Source organism: Corvus hawaiiensis, chromosome Z (assembly GCF_020740725.1).
Source record: "Corvus hawaiiensis isolate bCorHaw1 chromosome Z, bCorHaw1.pri.cur, whole genome shotgun sequence".
NCBI classification, from domain to species: Eukaryota; Metazoa; Chordata; class Aves; order Passeriformes; family Corvidae; genus Corvus; species Corvus hawaiiensis.
The window spans coordinates 8,490,024-8,495,209 of record NC_063255.1 but is presented as its reverse complement, the minus strand read 5'-3'; the positions used below and the strand labels follow the sequence as shown (position 1 = coordinate 8,495,209).

General features: G+C 36.9%; 1 long non-coding RNA gene and 1 other non-coding gene across 2 annotated transcripts; one reads left to right on the top strand and one right to left on the bottom strand.

The window, feature by feature from the left end:
* The first annotated feature begins 232 nt into the window (after nt 1–232).
* Nucleotides 233–396, top strand: LOC125320587. The gene has a single exon (XR_007201207.1). It is a non-coding gene; the product is annotated as a U1 spliceosomal RNA (small nuclear RNA).
* A 428-nt stretch (nt 397–824) lies between these two features.
* On the bottom strand, nt 825–4,460 carry LOC125320458. The gene is made up of 3 exons (XR_007201117.1): nt 4,369–4,460; nt 1,469–1,651; nt 825–1,269 (listed from the first exon to the last, which is right to left on the bottom strand). It is a non-coding gene; the product is annotated as an uncharacterized LOC125320458 (long non-coding RNA).
* Between the last annotated feature and the right edge of the window lie 726 nt (nt 4,461–5,186).

Genomic DNA, 5,186 nt, shown 5'->3' with positions numbered 1-5,186 from the left:
GTTCAGTGTCAACCAGGAAAGGTGTCAGTTGCTGGTGACCACGAAGGGACACTGAAGACCTTGAAACTCGCAGTCTTGGGTTGGAACACATCTTGCTTTGCCCCTCTCTCTGCTGGCAAATTACAGAGGGGCCAGAGCAATGATCCAGGACTGTGACCAGGACTTTAGGACCCAGCAGGAAAAGACATCAATAGCTGGCAGCCACAAAGGGACACAAATCCTCAATCTTCTGATACTTACCTGGCAGGGGAGATACCATGATCAGGCAGGTGGTTTTCCCAGGGCAAGGCTCATCCCTTGCACTACAGGTGTGCTGACCCCTGCGATTTCCCCAAATATGGGAAACTTGACTGCATGATTTGTGGTAGTGGGGGACTGCGTTCACACTCTCCCCTGATTTTAGCAACTGATGCCTTTTCCTGGTCTTAAAATCAAGAGTCAAACATGGTTAGAAGGGAAAAAGGGATTTTACCTTGGTATTTATTTTAAGGATCCTTAGGTGCACCACATCCAGGTCGAATGCACCGAAATGCACACCACAATGCACCCCCAAAAAATCTAGTATAACATTATAGATCTTACTAATTAGCATATCCATAAAAAATTCCCCAAAGAGAGGCTCGAATGAGCCCCCCTCCCCAAGGAACCTTCCCCTGGCTGGTTCTATCTTAGTTTACAGAACATGATCTGGAGAGGACCTTGGGGTCTGGGGCACACTGATCCCTAGCTATGAAGCTTCTAAAATGTTTAGTCTCCGAGCTGAACAAACGAGTCCAAGAATGTAGGCAAAAAGCACTAAGAATACAGAAGCTGTAAAAAGGTATAAAAAAGGGGTATAAAAGAAAAGGCAAAAAATCATCATGGCATCAACACAGCTGTCCAGATTTGCCAATTTTAATTCAGTAATTTAGAGTTTTGTCAATAATAAAGATTAAAAAAAAGAAACAGAATTTAAGCTCAGATTATTTGCCAATAGTTTTACAATAAGTAATGTGGTTCTCTGATTGTTATACCTTAATCTAGTAAATTGCCAACAATTGATAATACTGTTATGAAACAAATAGATTTATGTTTTCCACTATTTAAAGGTTATTAATCTTTCTTTAGTCAGTCCTCTCTCATTTATGAAGTGAAACCATCAATACTTTCAGCAGTGATAACAATATTTGAAATGTCCATGCTCTAATTTGTCACCCAGATCACAGGAAACTGAAATTTGGAAGACTCGGAACAAAAACGTCAATTTTCTCCCATCTTCCTTGGAGAACACTGTTTTGAAAAAAAAAAAAAATTAAGATGGTTTCAAAAATCAAATAATAAACAGTCTATTTTTCATGCACTAATCATCTGTACAAGACCGCTGTCAATCCTAGTACTGTGAAAGAGGGAAAAAGGCAGAGGAAGAGAAGAAAAGACAGCCTAGTAAAAACTCCGTGCACATAGGTTGCCAGTTTTCCAGGACACTTACCTCTCAAGTGCATGCTACACTATTTCACCATCCTTCTAGCTTTTAAACTCTCACTCTTTGTGATGATAATGAAGAAGGCAGGCAGCAGATGCTTCATCTTAACCATGAAAGAGAGGGTAAAGTGTGACTCTGGATATTCTTCAGAAAATGAAGATCACGATCAACAGACACTTGGGAGATTAGCTGTGTTCAAAGCACATTCGAAAACGTGGAGAAACTCATTAATGTTATATCATATGGCTACTCTCCAGTGTTAAAGGAACAAGGTAAAGTTTATGTTAGTGTAGATACAAGTGGACTACTAAATAAATAACTTCATTAGTTCAATATGTCTCTCTCTCTCGTACTGTAAAGAACTCCTCCTTTTTTCCTGATGCATGTCTTTTTTTTTTTTTCTTGCTGCAGCAAAACAAATATCTGAGTTTGCTGAGCAGGTTTATTTGTTGCCAGCACCTGTTATCTGCAAGCTAGGATACAGGCTCTGTGAAGCCGAAGAACATTAAAAGTGAGCAAGCTCTTCAACTCTCATGATAATTAGAAACAAGATAGAAGAAGTGCAAGGGGGAAATAGAGAATGGCAGGATATATTTTGAAAGATGAAAGGAACCTAGAAGAGCAGCAGTCTAATTAAACCAGAAGTGGATATGCTACAACCAGAGCACTCTTCTGTAAATGACACATCATTATAAGACATTAAAGCTTCGTTCCTGAAGAAAATTTGTTACTACTAAAATAAGAGGAGAAAAACATGAGAGAGAGACTAAATTGATGTTATAAACTCCAACCGTCTAAGAATAAAGAAAAAGGGTTGAAAGAAAAATACCACTTAAATAATCTAATTCTGGAAGACACCAGAGAAAACAAGATATAGATTATTAGAATAAAAAAAATAGCTAGCCATAAGAGCTAAAATGTTGATAATAATTATTTTCATATCTGGTATTATACTGTTCATATGATCAAAACATTACTCATTAATTTTACCAAGGTGTCAGAGCACCCACAGTTTATTACTACTAAACATAATAATAATTTATTGACGTATGGGGGCAAAAGAGGTTTACTTTTCAAAAGCAATCATTGTGTTTGGTACTGTAACTTTTAGTCACCCAGCATTTGACTTATAACGGGCCTGCTTTCCAGAGGAGCTAAGTACTCCCTATTCCACCTGAATTCTGAAATATTTCCTGTGCCATTTTTTTAAGCCTGTGTCATTACTCTCTGGTCAGAAAAAAATAGATGCATCCACCAGCAGTAACCAGTCCTTTAGCAGGGGCTCTAAGCTGTGATACACACAAGCCCATGGAAAGGTCTGAAGTAGAAGGATTTATACCTAACTACCTATTTTTGTTTTTCACATCTTGATCAAGCTACTAGGCTGTGTTATGGACAGCTGCATCAAAAAATTAGGAAATGGGTTCAGTGAAACTTTGCTGTGAATATACTCCAGTAGTGACATGATGCTTTTGCTTTCTTTTAACAAGCATGTATTAAAATACAAATTCTCAAGTGTGACTGAACAATATGAGATACAAACATGTATTAGCAATGTGCAAAAGACTAGTAGTTTGCCTTAAAATCCACAATAGAAATAGCAGCTATTATCTAACAATATAATAGTAGCTAAGGTCATTAGTAATTTGGGCTGGTACCTTGAACAACCCAGACTAAATAGTGGTTCATCAAAATTCCATTCCAGAAAGACAGAAATAAATTTTCTTCCAAATTTGGTTAGTTGTTTGGTTGGGGTTTTTTCATTAAAGTAGCTGTTTTTGCAATTGGATTCCATTTGCTTGGATGAGGGCTTGCATTGCAGAGCAATATACACAGTTAAATATGCTGAATGGAAAAACAATGGTGTAAAAAATTGTGAAAACATACTAGATTTTTAAAAATAAATTTCAGCATGCTTAATTGATATGTGTTCAACATTCAAAGCAATCAAAATATTCTGGTCCTTAAGTCAGTACAGGAAAAAGTGTAAACAAAGGACAGAAGACCCTAGTCTTCCCCAATTTGATCTGTTGCAACCTTACACATCTCAAGCAGTCCTTTCACAGTTTCCACTAGGAAAAAAAATTAAACATTTTTAAGAAATGACTGTGTTCTTCTTGCTTATGGCAGCCCAATTAATGAAAGGGTTTCTTGTGCTATGTCTGTGTAACTGATAAATAAAGAGTTGCATTTCATTATTTAAGTTAATGTAAAAATAAAGAATATTGACTAGTAGAAGAAGTAACTGTGAAGTTGACGTTAAAAGAGAAAACTTAAATATCCACAGATTACTGCTATGGTAGATGGTGTTTGAAGAAAGACTAAACTCAAACTGAGTTTAGACTTTTTGGAAGGGCAATATTCTTGCTGGGAGCCAAGTGTCAGGAGAGGTGGACATGAAACAGCTAGTTCAGAAATCCTTTGTAAGATCATGAGCATAAAGTTAATCCGTAAGCTGAAATAACATTTTTTAGATAGTGTGATGACCTATTCCATGTTCAGATCTTCAGAGGGTTTGAAGGAAGCAAACCCCCTAATTTTGTCATATTACAGGATAAAGTGCAAAAAAAGAAGGGATGTAGGAATAAGCAGAAAAAAAGAGAGCATTACCCTCCAGAGGAACTGGAAGAAGTCATATACATACCTTTTCTGTGCAGTCATTATTGGAAATTTAATCTCTTTTGTTAATTACAATGTAAATTCACTGTTCTGACAATTTCCAAATAAACTTACTTTCAATTGTTATTTCATATTCAGTTTTAGCAATTCTTATGAAAGTACCAAAACTTTGCAAAATACAAGCTTGGTCAGCTCTCAAGTATTATTCATTATTTTAGGATTAGTTTCAAGACACTGATTTGGTAATTCACCCTGTGTTAAACAAAAAAAAAAGCTCTAATACTTACCCAGGTATGAATGGATACAGTTTTATGAGTTTGAGTTCTGATATACTCCTTTGAGAAGTTTTCTTTTGCTTTTCCTAATAGTAGTTATCTGCATAACTGTCACAAGAGGGTTTATTGTTAAACTGTCAGATAAGACACAGGTAAAAATCTGGGTCACAGCTGATACACATTTGAAAAGCACAGAAGCATTGTCCAGCCCTTTTGAATTTTGGTGAAGTGGCAGCAGAACACATAACGCAATTTTTAGGCCTCTAAAATTTGACTCTACCAGCCCTCGAAGGAGGACTACTCACTACCTACCAGGAGGCCCGGCATAACAAAGGTAGGAGAATGGAAACTGTCAGGCAGAGCCTTGGAGAGGAAAGGGTGCAAAGGAGAGAGGAAAATTTTAGCAAAAACACAGGTGGGCAAGAAAGAATAGATTTTAGACAGCACTTCCATCACTAAACAATACCGGGAGAAAAAAAACCCTTTCTTCAAGACCAAATGGACTCATGAGAAACCCTGACAAAAACAATGGAGACAGCAAATCCAATAGCAATGAAGAAATGTAGCTGGGGTCAGTTTATATTGTGCAACAAAGGTGAAACAGGCCATGGCACAGACTGAAATTGCAGTCAATTGTGGGAGGAATCAATTCCTTCAGTGCTGCACTTATTGATATTAGTTCATAAAAGTAAAAGGAATTTGTTCTCAGATAATCCATGCCTCTGTTTTTTTAATGTAAATACTGAGCTGCAAATGTTACTATTTAATACTTTAAACTGGATGCAGAACCTTTGCCCAAAGTAAGCCTCTTCCTTGCACTATGGTGTAAG